Raw genomic sequence first — 26,061 nt, forward strand, 5'->3', positions numbered from 1 at the left:
GGAACGACTCCAGTAGACCTGGAGGTGCTTTAGAGGGGTTTAGGAGCATTTTATTTGTGATGCAATAGAAATTAGGCAATTTTGCCTGTTTTTCGTGTGTGTTAGCCTAAAGATTTTTTTGTTGCTGGGGGTCCGGGTCAAACTTGCTTGAATTCTTCTATAGTAGCATCCGTAACGACCTAGGAAATGACTCTAATAGCCTTGGCGGCACTTTAGAGGGGTTTAAGAGCATTTTATTGGCAACGAAATAGGAATTAGGAAATTTTGTCAGTTTTTCGTGTTTGTTACCCCACAGATTTTTTAGGTGCTGGGGGTCCGAGTTGAAATTTCTTGGATTCTTCCATAGTAGCATCCGTAACGACCTAGGGAATGAGTCCAATAGCTCCGGTGGTGCTTTAGAAGGGGTTAGGGGCATTTTACTATCGACGCAGTAGAAATTAAGAAATTTTGCCAGTTTTTCGTTTGTGTTAGCCCACAGATTTTTTAGGTTCTAGGGGTCCGAGTCAACTTTTCTTGGACTCTTCCATAGAAGAATCCGTAACGACCTAGGGAATGACTCCAGTAGTCCCGGCGGCGCTTTAGAAGGGTTTATGAGCATTTTATTGGCAATGAAATAGAAATTAGGCGATTTTGCTAGTTTTTTCGTGTATATTAGCCCACGGATTTTTAGGTGCCAAGGGTCCAGGTCGAATTTTCATGGATTCTTTCATAGTAGCATCCGCAACGACCTGGGGAACAACTTCAGTAGCCCCGGCGGTGCTTTAGAGGGGTTTAAAAGCATTTTATTGGCAACGCATTTGGAATTAGGTGATTTTGCCAGTTTTTAATGTGTGTTAGCCCACGGATTTTTTATGTGCCAGGGGTTCGGGTCGAATTTTCTTAGATTCTTTCATAGTAGCGTCTGTAATGACCTAGGGAATGACTCTAGTAGCCCAGCGGTGCTTTAGAGGGGTTTATAAGGATTTTATTAATGACGCATTATAAATTAGGCGATTTTGCCAGTTTTTCGTGTGTGTTAGCCTACAGATTTTTTTGGTGCCGAGGGTTTAGGTCGAATTTTATTAGATTGTTCCATAGTAGCGTCCTTAACGACCTGGGGAATGATTCCAGTAGCCCCGGCGGCACTTTAGAGGGTTTTAGGAGCATTTTATTGGCAACGAAATAGGAATTAAGTGATTTTGCAAGTTTTTTGTTTGTGTTAGCACACAGATTTTTTAGGTGTCGGGGGTCCGGGTCGAATTTTCTTGGATTCTTCCATAGCAGCGTCCGTAACTACTTAGGGAACGACTCTAGTAGCCCCGACAGTGCTTTAGAAGGGTATAGGGTAATTTTAATGGCAACATAATAGGAATTAGGCGATTTTGCCAGTTTTTCGTGTGTGTTAGCCCACAGATTTTTTAGGTGCCGGGGGTCCAAGTCTAATTTTCTTGGATTCTTCCATAGTATCGCACGTAACGACCTAGGGAATGACTCCAGTAGCCCCAGAGATGCTTTAGAGGGGTTTAGAAGCATTTTATTTTCAATTAAATAGGAATTAGGCGATTTTGCTAGTTTTTCGTGTGTGTGAGCCCACAGATTTTTTAGGTGTCGGGGGTCCGGGTCGAATTTTCTTGGATTCTTCAATAGTAGCATCCGTAATGACCAATGGAAAGCCTCAAGTAGCCTCGGCGATGCTTTAGAGGGGTTTAAGAGCATTTTATTGGCGACGCAATCGGAATTAGGCAATTTTGCCAGTTTTTCATGTGCGTTAGCTCACAGATTTTTTAGGTGCTGCGAGTCTGCATTGAATTTTCTTGGATTCTTCCATATTAGCGTCCGTAACGACCTAGGGAATGACTCCAGTAGCCCCGGCGATGCTTTAGAAGGGTTTAGGATAATTTTATTGGCGACGCATTAGGAATTAGGAATTAGGCAATTTTGCCAGTTTTTCGTGTGTGTTAGCCCACAGATTTTTTAGGTGCTGGGGTTCGGGTCAAATTTTCCTGGAGTCTTCCATAGTAGCATCTATAACGAGCTAGGGAACAACTCCAGTAGCCCCGGCGGCACTTTAGAGGGGTTTAGGAGCATTTTATTTGCGATGCAATAGGAATTAGGCAATTTTGCCAGTTGTTTTGTGTGTTAGTCCACAGATATTTTAGGTGCTGGGGGTCCGGGTCGAAATTTGATGGATTATTCAATAGTAGCATCCGTAACAACCTACGGAATGACTCCAGTAGCCTTGGTGGCCAAGTCAAATTTTCTTCGATTATTTGATTATAGCGTCCTTAACGACATGGGGAATGACTCCTGTAGCCCCGCGGCCCTTTAGAAGGTTGTAGGAGCATTTTATTGGCGATGCAATAAAAATCAGGCAATTTTGCCAGTTTTTCATTTCTGTTAGCCCACTGATTTTTTATTTGTCGGGGGTAGGGGTCGAATTTTCTTGGATTCTTCTATAGTAGCGTCTGTAACGACCTAGGGAATGACTCCAGTATCTCCGGCACTACTTTAGAGGAGTTTAGAAGTATTTTTTTTGCGATGCAATACGAATTAGGCGATTTGCCATTTTTTCATGTATGTTAGCCCACCGATTTTTTAGGTGTTGAGGGTTCAGGTTGAAATTTCTTGGATTCTTCAATAGTAGCGTCCGTAAAGACCTAGGGAATGATTCCAATAGCCCTAGCGGCGCTTTATAGGGGTTTAAGAGCATTTTATTGGCGACGCAATAGGAATTAGGCGATTTTACCAGTTTTTTTTGTGTGTTAGCCCATGGATTTTTTAGGTGTCGGGGGTTCAGGTTCAATTTTCTTAGATTCTACCATAGTAGCATCCGTAATGACCTGGAGAACGACTCAAGTAACCCCTGCAGTGCTTTACAGGGGTTCTGGTGTATTGGTTTGTTGACAAAATAGGAATTTGACGATTTTGCCGGTTTGTCGTGTTTGTTAGCCCACGGATGTTTTAGGTGTTGGGGGTACAGGTCTAATTTTCTTGGATTCTTCCATAGTATCATCCGTAACGACCTAGGGAATGACTCCAGTAGCTCCGGCGGCACTGTAGAGGGGTTTAGGAGCATTTTATTGGCGACGCAATAGGAATTAAGCAATCTTGCCAGTTTTTCGTGTGTGTTAGCGCACAGAGTTTTTAGGTGCCGTAGGTCCGGGTTGAATTTTCATTGATTCTTCTGTAGTAGTGTTCGTAATGACCTGGGGAATGAATCAAGTAGCACCGGCGGTGCGTTAGAGTGGTTTAGGAGCATTTTATTGGCAACGAAATAGGAATTAGGTGATTTTGCCAGTTTTTCGTGTGTGTCAACCTACAGATTTTTTAGGTGCCGGGGGTCCGGGTTGAATTTTCTTGGATTCTTCCATAGTAGAATCCGTAACGACCTAGGAAACGACTCCAATTGCCCCGGCGGCGCTTTAGAGAGGTTTAGGAGCATTTTATTAGCGATGCAATAGGAATTAGGCAATTTTACCCGTTTTTCGTGTGTGTTAGCCCACAGAGTTTTTAGGTTCCGGGGGTACGGGTTGAATTTTCTTGAATTCTTCCATAGTAGCATCTTTAACGACCTGGGAATGACTCGAGTAGCCCCAGCGGCACTTTAGAGGGTTTTAGGAGCATTTTATTAGCAACGAAATAGGAATTAGGTGATTTTGCCAGTTTTTCGTGTGTGTTAGCCCACGAATATTTTAGGTTACAGGGGTTCCGGTCAAAATTTCTTGGATTATTCCATAGTAGCGTCCGTAACGACCTATGGAAATAATCCAATAGCCTCGGCGATGCTTTAGAGGGGATTAGGAGCATTTTGTTGGCAACGCAATACGAATTAGGCAATTTTGCTAATTTTTTATTTGTGTTAGCCTACGGATTTTTTAGGTGCCAGGGTTCGAGTCGAATTTTCTTGGATTCTTCCATAGTTTCGTCCATAACGACCTAGGGAACGACTCCAGTAGCCCCAGCGGCGCTTTAGAAGGGTTTAGGATAATTTTATTGGTGACGCAATAGTAATTAGGAGATTTTGCTAAATTTTCGTGTGTTAGCCACAGATATTTTTGGTACCAGGCATCCAGGTCTAATTTACTTGGATTCTTAAATAGTAGCGTCCGTAACGACTCGAGGAACATCTCCAGTAGCCCCGGCGACGCTTTAAAGGGGTTTAGGAGAATTTTATAGGCAACGAAATAGGAATTAGGTGATTTTGCCAGTTTTTCGTGTATGTTAGTCCACGAATTTTATAGGTTCTTGGGTTCCGGGTCATATTTTCTTGGATTCTTCCATAGTAGCATCCGTAACGATCTAGTGAACGACTCCAGTAGCTCCAGTGGTGCTTTTGAGGGGTTTAGGAGCATTATATTAGCGACGCAATACGAATTAGGCAATTTTGCCAGTTTTTCGTGTGTGTTAGCCCACGGATTTTTTAGATGCCGGGGGTCTTGGTCGAATTTTCATGGATTCTTCCATAGTAGTGTCCTTACCAACCTACAGAATGACTCCAGTAGCCCCAACGGCGCTTTAGAAGGGTTTATGAGCATTTCATTGGCGACGCAATAGGAATTAGATCGATTTTGCCAGTTTTTCGTGTGTGTTAGCCTACAAATTTTTTAGGTGCCGGAGGTCCGGCTCGAATTTTCAAGGATTCTTCTATAGTAGCATTTGTAATGACCTGAGGAACAACTCCAGTAGCGCTGGCGGTGCTTTAGAGGGGTTTATAAAATTTTTATTAATGACACAATACGAATTAGGCGATTTTGCCAATTTTTCGTGTGTGTTAGCCTACAGAATTTTTAGGTGCCAGGGGTTTGGGTTGAATTTTCTTGGACTTTTCCATAGTAGCATTTCGTAAAGACCTAGGGAACGAATCCAGTAACCTCGGCGGCACTTTAGAGGGGTTTAGGAGCATTTTATTGGCGATGCAATAGGTATTAGGCAATTTTGCCAGTTTTTTATTTGTGTTAACCCACAGATTTTTTAGGTTCCGGAGGTTCGAGTAGAAATTTCTTGGATTCTTCCATAGTAGCATCTGTAACGACCTGAAGAATGACTCCAGTAGCCCCAGCGACGCTTTAGAGGGGTTTAGGAGCATTTTATTAGCAACGAAATAGGATTTAGGTGATTTATGCTAGTTTTTCGTGTGTGTTAGCCCACGAATTTTTTAGGTGCTAGGGGTCCGGGTCGAATTTTCTTGGATTCTTCAATAGTAGCATCCGTAATGACCTAGGGAAAGACTCCAGTAGCCTCGACGAAGCTTTAGAGGGGTTTAGGATTATTTTATTGGCGACACAATAGAATTAGGCAATTTTGCCAATTTTTATGTGTGTTAGCCCATGGATTTTTTAGGTGCCGGGAGTCCGGGTCGACTTTTCTTGGATTCTTACATAGTAGCATCCGTAACGACCTAGGGAAAGACTCCTGTAGCCCCGACGGTGCTTTAGAAGGGTTTAGGGTAATTTTATTGGAAACGCAATAGGAATTAGGCAATTTTGCCAATTTTTCGTGTGTGTTAGCCCACAGATTTTTTAGGTGCCGGGGGTCCGGGTTGAATTTTAATGGATTCTTCCATAGTAGCATCCGTAATGACCTGGGGAACAACTCCAGTAGACCCCACAGCGGTTTAGGAGCATTTTATTGGCAGTGAAATAGAAATTAGACAATTTTGTCAGTTTTTTGTGTGTATTAGCCCACAGATTTTTTAGGTGCCGGAGATTCGGGTCGAAATTTCTTCGATTTTTCTATAGTAGCGTCCGTAATGACTTAGGAAATGACTCCAGTAGCCCCGACGGCACTTTAGAAGGGTTATGGAGCATTTTATTGGTAACGCAATAGGAATTAGATAATTTTGTTAGTTTTTCATATGTGATAGCCCATGGATATTTTAGGTGCCGTGGGTTTGAGTCAAAGTTTCTTGGATTCTTCCATAATAGCATCAATAACGACCTAGGGAAAGACTCTAGTTGCCCCAACGACGCTTTAGAAGGGTTTAGGAGCATTTTATTGGCAACAAAATAGGAATTAGGCGATTTTGCCAGTTTTTGTTTGTGTTAGCCCACAGACTTTTTAGGTGTCGGGGGTCCGGGTCGAATTTTCTTGGAATTTTCCATAATAGCATCCGTAATGACCTAGGGAACGACTCCAGTTGCCCGGGCGGTGCTTTAGAGGGGTTTAGGAGCATTTTATTAGCGACGCAATAGGAATTAGGCAATTTTGCTAGTTTTTCGTGTGTTAGCCCACAGATATTTTTAGGTGCCGGGGGTATGGGTCTGATTTTGTTGAATTCTTCCATATTAGCGTCCATAATGACCTAGGGAATGACTCCAGTAGCCCCGGCGGCGCTTTTGAAGGGTTTAGGAGTATTTTATTAGAAACGCAATAGGAATTAGGCAATTTTGCTAGGTTTTCGTGTTTGTTAGCCCACAAATTTTTTAGGTACTGGGGTATGGGTCCAATTTTCTTGGATTCTTCCATATTAGCGTCTGTAATGACCTAGGGAACGATTCCAGTAGCCCCGGCGACACTTTAGAAGGGCTTAAGAGCATTTTATTTGCAACGAAATAGGAATTAGGCTATTTTGTCAGTTTTTCATGTATGTTAGCCCATTGATTTTTTAGGTACCGGGGGTCCGGGTCAAATTTCTTGGAATCTTCCATAGTAGCATCCGTAACGACCTGGGAAACTACTCTAGTAGCCCCGGCGGTGCTTTAGAGGGGTTTATGAGCATTTTATTAGGCAACGAAATAGGAATTAGGCGATTTTGCCAGTTTTTCGTGTATGTTAGCCCACAGATTTTTTAGGTGCCGGGGGTCTGGGTCAAATTTTCTTGGATTCTTCCATATTAGCATCCGTAACAACCTAGGGAATGACTCCAGTTGCCCCGGCGACACTTTAGATGGGTTTAGGAGCATTTTATTAGCGACACAATAGAAATTAGGCGATTTTGCCAGTTTTTCATGTGTGTTAGCCCACATATTTTTTAGGTGTCGGGAGTTCGGGTTGGATTTTCTTGGATTCTTCCATAGTAGCATCCGTAACGACCTAGGGAATGACTCTAGTAGCTCCGGCGGCGCTTTAGAAGGGTTTAGGAGTATTTTATTGGAGACGCAATAGGAATTAGGCAATTTTGCCTATTTTCGTGTGTTTTAGCCCATATATTTTTTAGGTGCCGGGGGTCTGGGTTGAATTTTCTTGGATTTTTAGAGTATCCGTAACGACCTGGGGAATGAATCCAGTAGCTTCGGAGGTGCTTTAGAGGGGTTTAAGAGCATTTTAATCGTAATGAAATAGGAATTAGGTGATTTAGCAAGTTTTTCGTCCGTGTAAGCCCACAGAAGTTTTAGGTGTCGGGGGTCCGGGTCGAATAATTTTGGATTCTTCAATAGTAGCATCCATAACGACTTAGGAAAAGACTCCAGTAGCCTCGGCGATGCTTTAGAGGAGTTTAGGAGTATTTTATTGGTGACGCAATAGGAATTAGGCAATTTATTAGCGACGCAGTAGCCCTGGTGGAACTTTAGAAAGGTTTAGAAGCATTTTATTGGCGACGCAGTAGGAATTAGATTAATTTTACCAGTTTTTCTTTTGTTAACCCAGAGATTGTTTAGGTGTCGGTGGTCCGAGTCGAATTTTCATGGATTTTTCCATAGTAGCATTTGTAACGACTAGGGGAATGACTCCAGTAGCCTCGGTGGTGCTTAAGAGGGGTAACTAAGCATTTTATTAACGACGCAATACTAATAAGGAGATTTTGCCAATTTTTTGTGTGTGTTAGCCCATAGATTTTTTAGGTGCCGGAGGTTTGGTCGAATTTTCTTGGATTCTTCCATAGTAGCGTCCGTAACGACCTAGGGAACGAATCCAGTAGCCCCAGCGGCACTTTAGAGGAGTTAGGAGCATTTTATTGGCGAAGCAATAGGAGTTAGGCGATTTTGCCAGTTTTTTATGTGCGTTAGTGCACGGATTTTTAAGGTGTTGGGGTTCATGTCGAATTTTCTTGTATTGTTCCATAGTAGCGTCTGTAACGACATAGGGAATGACTCTAGTAGCCTCGGCGACGCTTTAGAAGGGTTTAGGAGCATTTTATTGGCGACGCAATAGGAATTAAGCAATTTTGCCAGTTTTTCGTCTGTGTTAGCCCACAAAATTTTTAGGTGCCGCAGGTACGGGTTGAATTTTCTTAGATTCTTCCATAGTAGCATCCGTAACGACCTAGGGAATGACTCCAGTAGCTCTGGCGGTGCTTTAGAGGGTTTAGGAGCATTTTATTGGCAACGAAATAGGAATTAGACGATTTTGCCTGTTTTTGATGTGTGTTAACCCACAAATGTTTTAGCACCCGTAACGACCTAGGGAATAACTCCAATAGCCTCGACGATTCTTTAGAATGGTTTAGGAGCATTTTATTGGCGACGCAATAGGAATTTGGTGATTTTGCCAGTTTTTTGTGTGTGTTAGCCCACAGATTTATTAGGTGACGGGGGTCCGGGTCAAATTTTCTTGGATTCTTCCATAGTAGCATCCAAAACGACCTAGGTAATGACTACAGTAGCCCCGACGGTTCTTTAGAAGGGTTTAGGAATATTTTATTGGCGATGCAATAAGAATTAAGCAATTTTGCCAGTTTTTGGTGTGTGTTAGCCCACATAGTTTTTAGGTGTTGGGGGTCCGGGTCGAATTTTTATTGGATTCTTCCATAGTAGCATTCATAACGACCTGGGGAACGATTCCAGTAGCCCCGGCGGTGCTTTAGAGGGGTTTAGGAGCATTTTATTGGCAACGAAATAGGAATTAGGCGATTTCGCCAGTTTTTCGTTTGTGTTAGACCATGGATTTTTTAGGTGATGGGGGTCCGGGTCGAATTTTCTTGGATTCTTCAGTAATATCGTCCGTAAAGACCTAGGGAATGACTCTAGTAGCCCCGGTGGTGCTTTAGAAGGGTTAAGAGCATTTTATTGGCGACGCAAGAGGAATTTGGCGATTTTGCTAGTTTTTTGTGTGTTAGCCCTTAGAATTTTTAGGTGCCGGGGGTCTGGGTCGAATTTTCTTGGATTATTTTGTAGTAGCATCCGTAACGACCTAGGGAATGACTACAGTATCCCCAGCGGTGCTTTAAAAGGGTTGAGGAGCATTTTATTAGCGACGCAATAGGAATTAGGCAATTTTTCCAGTTTTTCGTATGTGTTAACCCACGATTTTTTTAGGTTTCGAGGGTCTGTGTCGATTTTTCTTGGATTCTTCCATATTAGCGTCCGTAATGACCTAGGGAACAATTCCAGTAGCCCTGGCGGCGCTTTAGAAAGGTTTAAGATCATTATATTGGCGATGCAATAGGAATTAGGCGATTTTGCCAAATTTTCGTGTGACTTAGCCCACAGATTTTTATGTGCTGGGGTCCGGGTCGAAATTTCTTGGATTCTTCCTTAGTAGTGTCCGTAACAACCTACAGAATGACTCTTATATCTCCGGCGGCGCTTTAGAAGGGTTTAGGAGCATTTTATTGGCGACACAATAGGAATTAGGCAATTTTGCCAGTTTTTCGTGTATGTTAGCCCATTTTTATGTGCCGAGGGTCCGGGTCAAATTTTGTTGGATTCTTCCACAGTAGCATCCGTAACGACCTAGGGAACGACTCCCGTAGCCCCGCAAGCGCATTAGAGGTTTTTAGGAGCATTTTGTTGGCAACGAAATAGGAATTAGGTGATTTTGCCAATTTTTCGTGTGTGTTTGCCCACAGATTTTTTAGGTACTGGGGGTCCGGGTCAAATTTTATTGGATTCTTTCATAGTAGCGTCAATAACGACCTAGGTAACAACTCCAGAAGCTCCGACGATGCTTTAGAAGGGTTTTAGGATCATTTTATTGGCGACTCAATAGAAATTAGGCGATTTTGCCAGTTTTTGATGTGTATTAGCCCACATACTTTTTAGGTGTCGGGGGTTCGGGTCAAATTTTCTTGGATTTTTCCATAGTAGCGTCCATAACGACCTAGGAAATGACTCTAGTAGCCTCGGTGGTGCTTTAGAAGGGTTTAGGAGCATTTTATTGGCAACGCAATAGGAATTAGGCGATTTTGCCTATTTTTGTGAGTGTTAGCCCATCGATTTTTTAGGTGCCGAGGGTCCAGGTCGAATTTTCATTGATTTTTCCATAGTAGCGTTCGTAACTACCTGTGGAATGACTCCAGTAGACCAGGCGGCGCTTTATAGGGGTTTAGGAGCATTTTATTGGCAACGAAATAGAAATTAGGCAATTTTGCAAGTTCTTTGCGTGTGTTAGCCTACGGACTTTGTAGGTGCAGGGGGTGCGGGTCGAATTTTATTGGATTCTTCCATAGTAGCATCTGTAACGACCTAGGGAATGACTCTAATAGCCCCGGTGGTGTTTTAGAAGGGTTTAGGCGTATTTTATTGGCGGCTCAATATGAATTAGTAAATTTTGCCAGTTTTTCGTATGTGTACGGGTCAAATTTTCTTGTATTCTTCTATAGTAGCATCCGTAATGACTTAGGGAGCGACTCTAGTAGCCCCTGCAGCGCTTTAGAAAGGTTTAGGAGCATTTTATTGGCGACAATATAGGAATTAGGCAATATTGCTAGTTTTTCGTGTGTGTTAGCCCACAGATTTTTTAAATGTCGAGGGTCTGAATCACATTTTCTTGGATTCTTCCATAGTAGCGTCCGTAGCGACCTAGGGAATGACTCCAATAGCCCCGGCGGCGCTTTAGAAGGGTTTAACATCATTTTATTAGCCCACGGATTTTATAGGTGCCGGGGGTCCGGTTCAAATTTTCTTAGATTCTTCTATAGTAGCATCTGTAACGACCTAGGGAGCGACTCCAGTAGCTCCAGCGATGTTATTCAGGCAACAGGTACCACCAGAAATATCTACCACCACATCTCAGGAAGAAAGAGGCAAGGCTAAGGAACAATCAACCAATACAAACAAGAATCAAATTTCAAATGAACAATGGGAAACCCAAAAGAAAAGAAACTTCAAAGGTAAGACCCAAACTATGCAAAACACCCAAAAGGTACAAGGAAACACTCATCAGGTATATAAACCCACCCAAACCAAGAATACAGGTACTGATGCAATTCATGGACATCGCGAGCGCCAATCAGGTATTGACTCAATGCTCTCAATCCCCCATGGCTCCCCGAACATTACTTTTAATGTATTCGCTGATTCTGAAGTTGATGGAGGAGAGGATGGTATTCAGGAGAAACCAACTAACCTACAGGATGGGGTGTCCAGTGGGGGGGATTTGTCTCATGTTTTGCATGAGAACCCTATGGTTGACCCTAGGAATGACCTTAGAGCCCCTGCTACCACTTCAAATATTCAACACTTTTCTTCCAAGCAAATGGACAAAATGGACTTTGTCAATGCACAAAAGTTAGGGTTCTCAGTTCCTCCTAATCCCCCGCAGGAAAATGCCAAGAATGATGCCCCTATTCAGTCCCAAAACCTGCAGTTACTGGGACATAGTGTTGCTGTCTCTGTAAAAAAATTTTTACAGGTCTTGTGTGCTATTTCACTCTCTAACTTGAAAGAAAAAAAGGTGCAAGCCCCAGCCCCTAATCCCATACCATTCCAGCACCACAGACATGGTGAGAGTCACATTAAAAATGCTGAAAAATACCAACACCATGCCTATAACTTCAGCACATTCTCAAGTGATCCAACCCCTAGTCCTAGTCCCAACCAAGTGCAAGGACCTGCACCTGTAGTTGGCCATATGTTCACTCAGGAAATAGGCAGTTCCTCAGGCCATTCTCAGCCTCATAATCAGCAGATCTTGAGCCAGATTGTAGCTTCAGATTTGCAAGAAATATGGCATGATTTGGGAGTTTCTGAAGCTGTCCTTTCCAATGAAACTAGGCAAGCTGTAGGTGCTAATTCTGCTATTCCTTTGAAGGAGAATATGCAGCAAAATATGGCCAGTCAGGTTTTAGAAGGTGGTCTAGCTCCTAGGTTGAAAGAACAAAATGTTCAGCCTATGGCACCTACACTTACAACTTTTCAACACCAAAAACAAAGGGTTGGTCATATTGAGAGGGCTGAAAATGACCCAATTAATGGCTACAGTATCAGCACACCCTCAAGTGACCATGTGCCTAGTCCTTGTTCCCACCAAGTGCAAGTTTTTATCACCAAACAACAAGACATTTCCAACACTAATGATATAGAATTCTCAGCTAGTCCTAGTAACTTTAAAAATCTAAGGAGAAAGAGAGCTAGAAAGAAGAAATTAGAAAAGCAAAAAGAAGTTTCAACCTCTACCACTACAAACACTGCTGCTGATAGAGTTGAAAACGATACCATTGGTAAGGTGGTTTCAAACTTTTGCTCTAAGTATGTCCTCCTAGATCAGACCACCCCAATTAGAAGCCCAAATTTTGGTGGTGAAGATCCTCTTAACCTTACCCCTTTGAATATTCAAGCAGCTCCTCTTATGCAACCTGAAAATGCCATCAACATCCTATGCACTTTTAAGGAGGCTCAGATCTCAGCTCCTGATAGTAATGATGAATATGGTGTTATACACTCGAAGGATAAATACGACAAAGACTTTCAAAGTGAGGTTGGGTTAGAGGATGAAGAAGAGACTATTGAACAGTCCAATAGTACAGCTGCACCTTCTAGGATCACGACTAAAATCACGAACGATGAAATGAACCAACTAGCTAGTGAGCAAGGCTTATCACCTAGAGGGGTTCACCACAATCCTAAAATTACTACTATTTATGCTCCTAGTAACAGACCAAATACTAGGCTCCGCAACCTTAGATCCCATCAATGATTAGTACAATTATATGGAATGCTAGGGGAATCAATACCAAAGGCGTCATAGATAGACTTAAGTCGCTCAAACATATCCACCAAACGTCCATAATCTCCATCCTAAAACCTTTCTCTAACAATGTTCATCTCCAAAGCTTTGGAATCAACCTTGGTATGGATAGGTCCGTGTGCAATCCTAATGGTAAGATTTGGATCTTCTGGACACAAGATGTTGATTGTAAAGTTATCGATGTTGACGACCAACAGATAACTTGCGAGATGAAACATATAGAGCATCAAAGTGCATTTCTCATGACATTTGTTTATGGAAAATGCAAAGATACTCTTAGAAGACCGCTTTGGGATAGACTTATGCATCACGCTTCCACTAACCTTCCATGGTGCACAGTTGGGGACTTCAATGTCATCACCTCCACGAATGAGAAACTAGGTGGAATCCCTTACAACATGAACAAAAGCTTTGAATTCATTAGCGTTATTGAAGCATGTAGCCTAACAGATTTGGGGTATCATGGCTCAGACTACACTTGGTGTAATCAACGAGATATGCATAAAAGAATATGGAAGCGACTCGATAGAGCTATGGTGTCCGATAACTGGTTAGCCGCTATGCCTCACACTTCAGTCACCCATCTCCCCTCTACTAGTTCTGACCATAACCCTCTACTTATAGAAATGAATGAAAGACAGGATTCCACCATTAAATATTTTAAATTCTTGAACTGTTGGGTGGATAACCCTACTTTTCTCGAAACTGTAGAGTCCTGTTGGGACAGACCCATGACAGGGAACCCAATGTGGTCCTTTCACCAAAAAATGAAAAGGCTCTCCTCCACACTTAGCAAATGGTCGCGAGTGGAATTCGGCGACATTTTTGCCAAGGTTAGGGAATATGAAGAACTGGTGAAAATCGCCGAAGAAAATCTGATAGTATCCAATAATGAAGAGAATAGGATGCAATTGCATGCTCTCAGCGCCGAATACATCAGATTTCTTTAAATTGAAGAAAACATTCTCAAACAAAAAACTCAGCTACATTGGTTCAAGGATGGAGATACTAACACCAAGTATTTCCATGCTTTAATCCGTGGTAGGAGAAGGCGACTTTTCATTCACAAGGTTACTAACGAAGAAGGGGATTGGATTCAGGGCGACGAGCACATTGCTAGAGCAGCTTGCGATCATTTTCAGAAAATATTCACAGGTGATCAATCTCCGATTCCGGAGAACATCTTGAATTACATTCCTAGAATAATCACAGATGCTCAGAATGAAATCCTTCAAGCCACACCTACCATTGAAGAATTGAAACATGTGGTCTTCTCCATGAATCCTAACTCTGCAGCTGGTCTAGATGGTATGAATGGAAAATTCTTCCAAACTTTCTGGGAGATTATTTTGGAGGACCTACTAGCAGTGATTACTTCTTTCTTCGGAGGGTATGCTATGCCTAAATTCTTTTCTCATGCTTGTTTGGTCTTGCTCCCTAAGGTAGATCACCCCAACACACTCTCTGACTATAGACCCATTAGTCTCAGTAACTTCACCAATAAGATCATATCAAAACTCATTAGCCTCAGGCTTGCACCGATTCTCCCCATTCTTATTTCTCCCAATCAATCTGGATTTGAAAAAGGAAGAAGCATTTCCGAAAATATCATGCTAGCACAAGAGATTATCCACGATATCCGAAAGCCCGTTATTGGTGACAACGTGGTTATCAAGTTAGACATGGCCAAAACATATGATAGAGTCTCCCGGTCTTATACTTGTTTGGTACTGAGAAGGATGGGCTTCGGTGAGACCTTTATTGATATGATTTGGCAAATCATGTCTAACAATTGATACTCTGTTATTATTAATGGATCTAGACATGGTTTTTTCCATTCCACCAGAGGGCTCAAACAGGGTGATCCTCTTGCTCCCGCTTTATTCATTTTGGGAGCGGAGGTGCTTTCCAGAATGCTGAATAGTCTTCATAATTACCACTTCTACCATGGTTTTTATATGAAGAAAAGAGGCCCACAAATTAACCATTTGAGTTTTGCGGATGACGTTATCATCTTTTCCTCCGAAAGGAGGGAAATTCTTCAAATTATCATGAAGACCTTGACTATGTATGAAAAGACATCGGGGCAGCTTATAAACAAAAATAAGAGCCACTTCATGATGCATCCCAATGCACTCCAAGACAATGTGGAAACGGTGAAACAGGTTATGGGTTTCACTCAGAAGCATAGTCCCATCACCTACTTAGGATGTCCTCTGTACATTGGCAGGCAAAGAGTCATGTACTACACGAACATGGTCTCTAAGGTTGTCAACAGAATTAGAGGGTGCCACTCCAAAATCCTCAGCTACGGCGGTAAAGCTACACTCGTGAAATACGTACTTCAGTCGCTCCCCATTCACCTTCTTTTGGACATTACTCCCCCCGTACTACTCTCAAACAGATTGAGAGAGTCACTGCTGATTTTTCTGGGGGTGGAAGGATAACAAGAAAAAATACCATTGGGCTTCATGGAAAAAACTTTGTTATCCATATGACGAAGGAGGTATTGGGTTGAGGAGAACTACAGATGTGTGTAAATCTCTCCAGTTCAAGCAATGGTGGATCTTTAGAGCTAAACCAACGTTGTGGGGTGAGTTCCTTAGAGCCAAATACTGTCAGAGAGCCAACCCCATCAGAAAAAAATTCCATTCTGGCCAGTCGCTTGTATGGAAACACATGGTGCACAACAAACACATTGCTGAACCTCACATTCAATAGAGGCTTCACTCGGGTTCGTGTTATTTTTGGTGGGACGATTGGCTAGGTATCGGCCCCTTAACCAACTATAGGCAGGAATTGGGAAATGCAAGCAATGCGAGGGTGGCTGATTTTCTTATAAATGGGCAATGGAACATCGATATGCTAAATCAGTTGGCACCAGCGCAACTCGTCCCTCTCATTACTTCTTCCACAATTCAGATGCAAGGAAACACACCCGATCAGGCCATTTGGAAGCCTAATACCAATGGGAACTTCACATGTTCCTCGGCATGGCAGGTTGTCAGGGAACACTGGACCAAGACATTTTCCGACTATTACACTTGGCACAAAAACATCCCCTTTAAATGCTCCTTTTTGTTGTGGAGGGCTTTTAGAGGCAAGCTGCCAACAGAGGAAAAGCTAACTACATTCGGCTATGATTCCACTCCATGTTGTTGCTGCCACATTCCAGGTCCGGATACCATAGAGCACATTTTCAGCACTGGCCAATTCGCTAGGAATATTTGGCGCTACTTCTCAGATTCCCTAGGCATAAGGCATGAAGCCACACCCCTCAAACCTCTTGTTATGAGTTGGTGGCTTCGCAAGTACCGCACAGAAGCTCACAAACTTATCCTCCACTCCACCCCAATATTTATATGTTGGAATTTGTGGAAGAATAGGTGCGCGAGCAAATACGGGGGGAAGAGTTCTAGTTTGGCGAGAGTGAAATTTGCAATTTTCAAGGACATCTCAAATCTCCTTAGAGTCGCGTACCCCTATATCCATTGGCCCTCGAACTGGATCCACACCATCTCCTGTATAGATAAGTGTACTTATGAGATGAAGATCACCCAAGTCTCGTGGATTAAGCCACAACTAGGTTTCTTCAAGCTGAACACTGACGGTAGTGCGTTGGGTAATCCGGGGCCAACTAGGGGGAGGGGTGGAATCTTAAGAGATCACATGGGTAAATTCATCTTTGCCTATGCCATACCGTTAGGGGAGGGAACCAACAATCAAGCCGAACTAGAGGAGGCAGTTTATGGGCTTAAATGGTGCATTCAAAAGGGCTTTTAGCACGTTATCCTAGAAGTTGACTCGGAGTTGCTCACTAAATGGATCAATCATCAAACGAAACCTCCGTGGAGCCTTCACCAGGTAACTCATGACCTTGTTGTTATTTCCAAATTATTTGCTTTCTTTTCTTGCAGACATGTATACAGGGAGGCAAACTTCACTGCGGATGCTCTCTCCAAGCACAGTCACATTCTTACCACTCCAGGCCACTACACCACCCTCCAGCAGCTACTTCCTGGTACTCGAGGATACTATATGCTAGATAGAGTCGGCCTGCCCAGCTTCAGACGGAGGAAGACCAAACGGATTAAAAAGCCTCCATGATCTACTATTTTATTTTGCACCCTTGGATTGAGCACCCAATTACAGTGTTCTCCCCTATTTATGCTTTCCTAGTTTCTTTTTGTCGAGAGGAGTACTCTCCTTTAGGTGCATAGTTTTTAGGTTTTCTTTTCGTGTGCATGTATCGGGAATGAGTTGGCTGACCTTAGTAGGATGGACGGCTTATGAACCACCATAGGATTGGAGGTTAGGTCTATGCCCCCTCCCTGTATTTTTTTCTGTTTTATGTATAATACAGCTTGGGGGTGAGCGGCTTAACCCCTGGCTGCGCACGAGAGGTGGGAGCCTCATGTAGGGTCTATTCCCGAAAAAAAAAAGAGCATTTTATTTGCGACGCAATAGGAATTTGGAGATTTTGCCTATTTTTCGTGTGTGTTAGCCCACAGATTTTTGAGGTGCCTGGGTTCGGGTCGAATTTTCTTGGATTATTCTGTAGTAGCGTCCGTAAAGACCTAGTAAACAACTCCAGTATACTCGGCGGCGCTTATGAAGGTTTAGGAGCATTTTATTGGCAACACAATAGGAATTAGGCGATTTTGCCAGTTTTTAATGTGTGTTCACCCACAAATTTTTAGGTGTCGGGTGTCCGGGTAGAAATTTCGTAGATTCTTCCATATAAGCGTCCGTAATGACCTAGGGAACGACTACAGTAGCCCCGGCGGCACTTTAGAGTGGTTTCAGAGCATATTTTGGCGATGCAATAGGAATTAGGTAATTTTGCTAGTTTTTCGTGTGTGGTAGTCCACGGATTTTTCAGGTGCCGGGGGTTTGGGTCGAATTTTCTTGGATTATTTTATAGTAGCGTCCGTAACGGCCTGGGGAATGACTCCAATAGCTCCGGCGGTACTTTAGAGGGGTTTAAGAGCATTTTATTGGCGACGCAATAAGAATTAGGCAATTTTGTTAGTTTTTCGTGTGTGTTAGCCCACAGATTTTTTATGTGCCGAGGATACGGGTCGAATTTTCTTAGATTATTCCATAGTAGTATTCGTAACGACCTAGAGAAAGACTCCAGTAGCCCCAGCGGTGCTTTAGAGAGGTTTAGGAGTATTTTATTGGCGACGCAATAGATATAGGTGATTTTGCCAGTTTTCTATGTGTGTTAGCCCACAGATTTTTTAGGTGTCGGGCGTCCGAGTCGAATATTTTTTGATTCTTACATAGTAGCGTCTGTAAAGACCTAGGGAATGACTTCAGTAGCCCCGGAGGTGCATTAGAGGGGTTTTGGAGCATTTTATTGGAGATGCAACAAGAATTAGGCAATTTTGCCAGTTTTTCGTAGTTGTTAGCTAACAGCTTTTTTAGGTGCCGGGTGTACGGGTTGGATTTTCTTTGATTATTTTATAGTAGAGTCCGTAACGACCTGGGGAATGACTCCTGTAGCCCCGCGGCACTTTAAAAGGGGTTAGGAGCATTTTATTGGCGATGCAATAAAAATTAGGCGATTTTGCCAGTTTTTCATGTGTGTTTGCCCACGAATTTTTTAGGTGCTGAGGGTTCGTGTCAAAATTTCTTGGATTCTTCCATAGTAGCGTCTGTAACGACCTAGGGAATGATTCCAATAGACCCAGCGGCTCTTTAGAGGGGTTTAAGAGCATTTTATTGACGACACAATAGGAATTAAGCGATTTTACTAGTTTTTTGTGTGTGTTAGCCTATGGATATTTTAGGTGCTGAGGGTTCGGGTCGAATTTTCTTAGATTCTTACATAGTAGAGTCCGTAACGACCTAGGGAGCGACTCCAGTAGCCTCGGCGATGCTTTAGAGGGGTTTAGGAGCATTTTATTGGCGACACAATAGGAATTAGGCAATCTTGCCCGATTTTCGTACGTGTTAGCCCACAGATTTTTTAGGTGCCGGGGGTCCGGGTTGAATTTTTATTGATTCTTCCATAGTAGATTCCGTAACAACCTAGGGAATGACTTCAATAGCCCCAGCGGTGCTGTAAAAGGATTTAGTAGCATTTTATTGGCGACGCAATAGAAATTTGGCGATTTTGCCAGTTTTTCGTGTGTGTTAGCCCATAGATTTTTTAGGTGTCGGGGGTTCAGGTTGAATTTTCATGGCTTCTTCCATAGTAGAATCCATAACGACCTAGGGAACGACTCCAATTGCCCCTGGCGGTGGTTTAGAAGGATATAGGTGCATTTTATTGGCGACGCAATAGGAATTTGGCGATTGTGCCAGTTTTTCATGTGTGTTAGCCCATAGATTTTTTAGGTGCCGGTGGGTCGAATTTTCTTGGATTATTCCGTAGTAGCGTCCGTAACGACCTAGTGAACAACTCCAGTATACCCGGCGACGCTTATGAAGGGGTTAGGAGCATTTTATTGGCGACACAATAGGAATTAGGCGATTTTGCCAGTTTTTCATTTGTGTTCACCCACGAATTTTTTAGGTGTTGGGGGTCCGGGTAGAATTTTCTTAGATTCTTCTATATTAGCGTCCGTAACGACCTAGAAAACGACTAAAATAGCCCTGGCGGCATTTTAGAGTGGTTTCAGAGCATTTTTTTGGCGATGCAATAGGAATTAGGCAATTTTGCTAGTTTTTGGTGTGTGGTAGTCCACGGATTTTTTAGGTGCCGGGGGTTTGGGTCAAATTTTCTTAGATTATATTATAGTAGCATCCGTAACGACCTGAAAAATAACTCCAGTAGCCCCAGCGACACTTTAGAGGGGTTTAAGAGCATTTTATTAGTGACCCAATAGGAATTAGGTAATTTTGCCAATTTTTTGTATGTTTTAGCCCACGGATTTTTTATGTGCCGAGGGTACGGGTCAAAGTTTCTTAGATTCTTCTATAGTAGCATTCGTAACGAACTAGGGAAAGACTTCAGTAGCTCCAGCAGTGCTTTAGAGAGGTTTAGGAGCATTTTATTGGCGACACAATAGATATAGGTGATTTTGCTAGTTTTTTATGTATGTTAGCCCACAGATTTTTTAGGTGTCGGGCGTCCGGGTCGAATATTTTTTGATTCTTACATAGTAGCATCTGTAACGACATAGGGAACGACTCTAGTAGCCCCAGAGGCGCATTAGAGGGGTTTTGGAGCATTTTATTGGAGATGCAACAAGAATTAGGCAATTTTGCCAGTTTTTTGTGGGTGTTAGCAAACAGCTTTTTTAGGTACCGGGGGTACGGGTCAGATTTTCTTCGATTATTTTATAGTAGAGTCCGTAACGACCTGGGAATGACTCCTGTAGCCCCGCGGCGCTTTAAAAGGGTTTAGGAGCATTTTATTGGCGATGCAATAAAAATTAGGCGATTTTGCCTGTTTTTCATGTGTGTTAGCCCACGGATTTTTTAGGTGCTGAGGGTTCGGGTCAAAATTTCTTGGATTCTTCCATAGTAGTGTCCGTAACGACCTAGGAAATTATTCCAATATCCCCTAGGCTCTTTGGAGGGGTTTAAGAGCATTTTATTGGCGACGCAATAGGAATTAGGTAATTTTGCCAGTTTTTCGTGTGTTAGCCCACAAATTTTTTATGTGCCGGGGGTCTGAGTCGAATTTTCTTGGATTCCTCCATAGTACCATCCGTAACAACCTAGAAAATGACTCTAGTAGCCCCGGCGGTGCTTTAGAACGGTTTAGGAGCAATTTATTGGTGACGCAATAGGAATTAGGTAATTTTGCCAGTTTTTCGTGTGTTTTAGCCCACATATTTTTTAGTTGCCGGAGGTTCAGGTTGAATTTTTATGGATTCTTTCATAGTAGCATCTGTAACGACCTAGGGAATGATTCCAATAGCCCTAGCGGCTCTTTAGAGGGGTTTAAGAGCATTTTATTGGCGATGCAATAGGAATTAGGCGATTTTACCAGTTTTTTGTGTGTGTTAGCCCATGAATTTTTTAGGTGCCGGGGGTTCAGGTTGAATTTTCTTAGATTCTACCATAGTAGCATCCGTAACGACCTGGAGAATGCCTCAAGTAACCCTGGCAGCGCTTTACAGGGGTTCTGGAATATTGGTTTGTTGACAAAATAGGAATTAGGCGATTTTGCCAGTTTGTCATGTTTGTTAGCCCATAGATTTTTTAGGTGCAGGGGGTCCAGGTCTAATTTTCTTGGATTCTTCCATAGTATCATACGTAACAACCTAGAGAGCGACTCCAGTAGACCCGGTGACGCTTTAGAGGGGTTTAGAAGCATTTTATTGGCGACGCAATAAAAATTAGGTAATCTTGCCAGTTTTTCATGTGTGTTAGCCCACAGATTTTTTAGGTGCTGGGGGTCCGGGTTGAATTTTCATTGATTCTTCTATAGTAGAATCCGTAACGACCTAGGGAACGACTTCAATAGCCCCGTCGGTGCTGTAGAAGGATTTAGGAGCATTTTATTGGCGACGCAATAGGAATTTGGCGATTTTGCCAGTTTTTCGTGTGTGTTAGCCCATAGATTTTTTAGGTGCCAGGGCTCGAGTCGATGTTTCTTGGATTATTCCTTAGTTGCGTCCGTAACGACCTAGGGAACGACTTCAGTATCCTCGGCGGTGCTTTAGAAGGGTATAGGAGCATTTTATTGGCGACGCAATAGGAATTAGGCGATTTTGCCAATTTTTCATATGTGTTCACCCATGAATTTTTTAGGTGTCAGGGGTGCAGGTTGAACTTTCTTGGATTCTTCAATAATAGTGTCCGTAACGAACTAGGGAACGACTACAATAGCCCTGGCGATACTTTAGAGTGGTTTAAGAGCATGTTTTTGGCGACGCAATAGGAATTAGACTATTTTGCTTGCTTTTCGTGTGTGGTAGTCCACAGATTTTTCAGGTGCTGGGGGTTCGGGTTAAATTTTTTTGGATTATTTTATAGTAGCGTCTGTAACGACCTGGGAAATGACTCTAGTAGTCTCGATGGCACTTTTGAGGGGTTAGGAGTATTTTATTGGCGAAGCAATAGCAATTAGACAATTTTGCCAGTTTTTCATGTGTGTTAGCCCACAGATTGTTTAGGTGCCGGGGGGTTCGGGTTGAATTTTCTTAGATTCTTATATAGTAGCGTCTGTAAGGACCTAGGGAACGATTCCAGTAGCCCTGGCTGCGCTTTAGAAAGCTATAGGTGCATTTTATTGGCGATGCAATAGAAATTAGGCGATTTTGTCAGTTTTTCGTATGTGTTCGCCCAAAGATTTTTTTAGGTATCGGGGGTCCGGGTCAAATTTTCTTGGATTCTTCCATAGTAGCGTCCATAACGACCTAGGAAATGACTCCAGTAGCCCCAGCGGTACTTTAGAAGGGTTTAGGAGCATTTTATTGGTGATGCAATAGGAATTAGGAAATTTTGCCAGTTTTTCGTGTGTGTTAGCCCACAGATTTTTTAGGTGCCGGGGGTTCGGGTCGAATTTTCTTGGATTCTTCAATAGTAGCGTCCGTAATGACCTAGGGAATGACTCTAGTTGCCCCGACGACGCTTTAGAAAGGTTTAGGAGCATTTTATTGGCGACGCAATAGAAATTCGACAATTTTGCCAATTTTTTATGTGTGTTAGCACGCAGGCTTTTTAGGTGCAGAGGGTTCGGGTCGAATTTTCTTGGATTCTTCCATAGTAGAATCCGTAACGACCTAGATAATGACTCTAGTAGCCTCGGTGGCGCTTTAGAAGGGTTTAAGAGCATTTTATTGGCAATGCAATAGGAATTAGACAATTTTGCCAGTTTTTTATGTGTATTAGCACACAGATGTTTTAGATGCCGAGGGTTCGGGTCGAATTTTCATGGATTCTTCTATAGTAGCATTTGTAACGACCTAGGGAACGAATCCAGTTGCCCCGGCGGCGCTTTAGAGGGGTTTCGAAGCATTTTATTGGCAACGCAATAGGAATTAGGAAATTTTGCCAGTTTTTCGTGTGTGTTAGCCCACAGATTTTTTAGGTGCCGGGGGTTCGGGTGGAATTTTCTTGGATTCTTCAATAGTAGAGTCTGTAACGACCTAGGAACGACTACAGTAGTCCCGGCGACGCTTTAGAAGGGTTTAGGAGAACTCTATTGGCGATACAATAAGAATTAGACAATTTTGCCAGTTTTTCGTGTGCGTTAGCCCACAGATTTTTTAGGTGCTGGGGGTTCGAGTCGGATTTTCTTGGATTCTTCCATAGTAGCATCCATAATGACTTGGGGAACAACTCAAGTAGCCCCGGTGGAGCTTTAGAAGGGTTTAAGAGCATTTTATTGGCGATGCAATAGGAATTATGTAATTTTGCCAGTTTTTCGTGTGTGTTAGCACACAGATTTTTTAGGTGCCGAGGGTATGGGTCGAATTTTCATGGATTCTTCTATAGTAGCGTTCATAACGACCTAGGAAACGACTCCAATTGCCCCGACGGCGCTTTAGAGGGGTTTAGGAGCATTTTATTGGCAATGAAATAGGAATTAGGCAATTTTGCTAGTTTTTTGTGTGTTAGCCCACAGATTTTTTAGGTGCCGGGGGTTCGGGTCGAATTTTCTTAGATTCTTCCATAGTAGCATCCGTAACGACCTAGGGAATGACTCCAGTATCCCCGGCAGTGCTTTAGAAGGGTTTAGGAGCATTTTATTGGCGATGCAATAGAAATTAGGCAATTTTGCCAGTTTTTTGTGTGTGTTAGCCCACAGATTATTTAGGTGCTAGGGGTTCGGGTCGAATTTTCATGGATTATTCCATAGTAGCGTTCTAACGACCTGGGGAACGACTCCAGTAGCTCTGGAGGCGCTTTAGAGGGGTTTACAAACATTTTATTTGCAACGAAATAGGAATTAGGCGATTTTACCAGTTTTTTGTGTGTGTTAGCTAACAGATTATTTAGGTGCCGGGGATCCAGGTCGAAATTTCTTGGATTCTTCTGTAGTACCATCCGTAAAAACCAAGGGAACGACTCCAGTAGCCCCGACAGCGCTTTAGAAGGGTTTAGGAGCATTTTATTGGCGACGCAATAAGAATTAGGCGATTTACCCGATTTTCGTGTGTGTTAGCCTACAGATTTTTTAAGTGCCGGGGGTCCGGGTTGGATTTTCTTGGATTCTTCTATAGTAGCATCCGTAATGACCTAGGAAACGACTCCAGTAGCCCCGGCGGCGCTTTAGAAGGATTTAGAAGCATTTTATTGGTGATGTAATAGGAATTAGGCAATTTTGCCAATTCTTTGTATGTGTTAGCCCATAGATTTTTTAGGTGCCGGGGGTCCGGGTTGAATTTTCATGGATTCTTCTATAGTAGCATTCGTAACGACTTAGAGAATGACTCTACTAGCCCCGACGGTGCTTTAAAGGAGCATTTTATTAGCAACGAAATAGGATTAGGCGATTTTGCGAGGTTTTTATGTTTGTTAGCCTATGAATTTTTTAGGTGCCTGGGGTTCGGGTCGAAATTTCTTAGATTCTTCTATAGTAGCGACTGTAACGACCCAGGGATTGACTCCAGTAGCTCCGGTGGTGCTTTAGAATGGTTAAGGAGCACTCTATTGGCGATGCAATAGGAATTAGGCAATTTTGCCAGTTTTTCGTGTGTGTTAGCCCACAGATTTTTTAGGTGCCGGGGGTTTGGGTCGAATTTTCTTAGATTCTTCCATAGTAGCATCCATAACGACCTAGGGAATGACTATAGTAGTCCCGGCGATGCTTTAGAAGGGTTTAGGTGCATTTTATTGGCGACGCAATAGGAATTAGGCAATTTTGCCAGTTTTTTGTGTGTGTTAACACACTGATTTTTTAGGTACCAGAGGTCCGGGTCAAATTTTCATGGATTCTTCTATAGTAGCGTCTGTAACGACCTAGGGAACGACTCTAGTAGCCCCGATGGCACTTTAGAAGAATTTAAGAGCATTTTATTAGCGACGCAATAGGAATTAAGCGATTTTGCCAGTTTTTCATGTGTGTTAGCTTACAGATTTTTTAGGTGGCGGGGGTCCAGGTTGAAACTTCTTGGATTCTTCCATAGTAGCGTCCGTAACGACCAAAGGAACGACTCCAGTAGCCCCGGCGGCACTTTAGAAGGGTTTAGGAGCATTTTATTGGCGACGCAATAAGAATTAGGCAATTTTGCTAGTTTTTCATATGTGTTAGCCAAACAATTTTTTAGGTGCCGGGGGTCCGGGTCGAATTTTCTTGGATTTTTAAATATGAGCATTCTAACAACCTGAGAAACGACTCCAGTAGCCCCAGCGGCGCTTTAGAGAGGTGAAGGAGTATTTTATTGGCAACGAAATAGGAATTAGGCGATTTTGCTAGTTTTTTGTGTGTGTTAGCTCACGGATTTTTTAGGTGTCGGGGGTCCAGGTCGAACTTTCTTAGATTCTTCCATAGTAGCATCCGTAATGACCTAGGGAATAATTCCAGTAGCCCTGGCTGCGCTTTAGAAAGCTTTAGGTGCATTTTATTGGCGATGCAATAGAAATTAGGTGCCGGGGGGTTCGAGTCGAATTTTCTTGGATTCTTTCATAGTAGCGTCCATAACGACCTAGGAAACGACTCCAGTAGCCCCAGCGGTACTTTAGAAGGGTTTAGGAGCATTTTATTGGTGATGCAATAGGAATTAGGAAATTTTGCCAGTTTTTAGTGTGTGTTAGCCCACAGATATTTTAGGTGCCGGGGGTTCGGGTCAAACTTTCTTGGATTATTCAATAGTAGCGTCCGTAACGACCTAGGAAATTACTCTAGTATCCCCGGCAGTGCTTTAGAAGGGTTTAGGAGCATTTTATTGGACGATATAGAAATTAGGCAATTTTACCAGTTTTTTATGTATTAGCACGCAGATTTTTTAGGTGCAGAAGGTTCGGGTCGAATTTTCTTGGATTCGTCCATAGTAGCGTCCATAACAACCTAGGGAATAACTCCAATAGCCCCAGCGATGCTTTAGAAGGGTTTAGGAGCATTTTATTGGTGAAGCACTAGGAATTAGGCGTTTTTGCCAGTTTTTCGTGTGTGTTAGCCTACGGATTTTTTAGGTGTCGGAGGTTTGGGTCAAATTTTCTTGGATTCTTCCATAGTAGCATCCGTAACGACCTAGGGAACAAATCCAGTAGCCCGGCAGCGCTTTATAGGGGTTTATGAGCATTTTATTGGTAACACAATAGGAATTAGGTGATTTTGCCAATTTTTTGTGTGTGTTAGCCCACAGATTTTTTAGGTGCCGGGGATTC

Source organism: Solanum dulcamara, chromosome 2 (genome assembly GCF_947179165.1).
Source record: "Solanum dulcamara chromosome 2, daSolDulc1.2, whole genome shotgun sequence".
NCBI lineage: Eukaryota > Viridiplantae > Streptophyta > Magnoliopsida > Solanales > Solanaceae > Solanum > Solanum dulcamara.